Here is a 1,887-nt window from a genome sequence, read left to right on the forward strand (position 1 = left end):
TCATTCAATCCCCGTCACTTCCTTCAGAAAACAGAAACCACAAGGACCTGCCTTAAAGAGACAGCGCACCTCCTAGCCCTTAAAGGGCCAGCTCTGGTCCACGTAGCGGCTCGCCAGAGCTTAGGCAACCTGCCGAAGGGGAGGGGGATAAGGTTAGGGGTGAGTATGCCGATAGGGCGGAGACTGGGAGGAGGCAGCTGGAAAGGACTTTTCCCACAGAACTTTCTCAACTAGTCTCCCTCCTCAGCGTCCCAGTCATCTACTGGGGCGGTGTCAGAATTTCACTTTTTTTTTTTTTTTTTGGCAAATCTCACTCTTTTTGACAAGTCTTTTCCTCCCTGCCTAGGCGGAGCTGGTGAGTTCAGCTTTTTTTCCCATAGGACAGCGAAATGTTAATAGACTCCTCCAGGGACCGACCGTTGCAAGTTGCCTTCATCCCCTTACTGTACTCTCCTGACCCTTCCTTATTTCCCTGGCCGCCTCCCCTACCCGTTACCTTCTTGCTCCATTCATCGTCCTCTCTGTCCCCATCTCCCTCTTTCCCCCTACCTTGAGTGACACTACCCGAGACCCACGAGTAAGGGCATAGAATGAATTGAAGACCTCTCCTAGAACAAGCTAAGCATACCTGGGCAAAATTCAGAGATGGCTTTTTTTAACAGCTACGTTACACAGTTGATAAAGACCTGGACCTGGAGTCTGAAAAATGGGGATGATAGAGGCGTGTAGGTGGCACAGTAGATAGAGCACCGGCCCTGGATTCAGGAGGACCTGAGTTCAAATCCTGCCTCAGACACATAACACTTTACTAGCTGTGTGACCCTGGGCGAGTCACTTAACCCCATTGCCTAGCCAAAAAGAAAAGGAGAAAAAAAAAAAAAGAAAATGGGGATGATAATAATAGCACCTGCCTCCCAGGGTTGTTAGCAGGATCAAATGAGATATTTCTAAGATGTGTTGTAAACCTCAAAGTGCTACATAAATGCTAACTATTATTATTTCTCCCTCTTCTTTATTCTTAGTTATAAAAGATAGCTTTCTGGGAGGTGGAGGGAAAAGGAACACATTGGAAAATGTAGGTAATACAAAATAAAAGACATTAATAAAATTTAATTTTAAAAACAATTCCAGCTCTCCCAAAGTGAAATGGACTGCCTCAGAAAGTATTGGATTCCTAGATACTGGAGGACTTCAAAAAAAAAAAGGAGAAGGATGACTTGTTGGGGATATTTTTCAGGGCCTTTGAGCTTGCGGCAGGGGTTAGACTAGATAATTCTGAGGTCCTTTCTAACTGGATTTCTATGATTCTGAGACTATCCTAGCTCATATCAGTCTTTCACTAACTGCCTTATATTGTCAGCTGACTTTTTCATGTGAGTGATTCTTATCTCCTTATTGAGATTATAACTGAGTTGGAGGGCAGGGGTGATTCACAGAACCTTGCCCAGGTCTGTTCAGCCTGCTGTGGAGGGGGTCCTCAAATCTAGCCTATGCTGCCCCTTCATGGGATCCCGGACTATGATATCCTGGAAGGAGGAAAAGAGTGGAAATAGAGAGACAAGAGATAGATGGGGTGGGGACAAGGATGATGAGTGGAGAAATGAGGCAGAAAGGCAATGGGAGGCCCATAGTGGAGGACCAAAATGGAAATGAGGGCAGAGCACTTGCCAAAGCCATCTTTACAAAGACTTCTGGCACTCTCGATGAACTAAATTCAATTTCCTTGACTCTAAGTAGGCTTCACTTAAATCATTCCAGACTCAGTAATGTCTATCCTGCCTTCAAATATCCTCAGAGGAAGAGACCTCAAAAACTTAATTATCCAACCTAGGGCTCTTTGTGAGAAATTTTTTATGCTTACCCTGGATCCCTCTTATTATATCGAGA

The sequence above is a fragment of the Vombatus ursinus genome, unplaced genomic scaffold, assembly GCF_900497805.2.
Source record: "Vombatus ursinus unplaced genomic scaffold, bare-nosed wombat genome assembly UNPS02014816.1, whole genome shotgun sequence".
NCBI lineage: Eukaryota > Metazoa > Chordata > Mammalia > Diprotodontia > Vombatidae > Vombatus > Vombatus ursinus.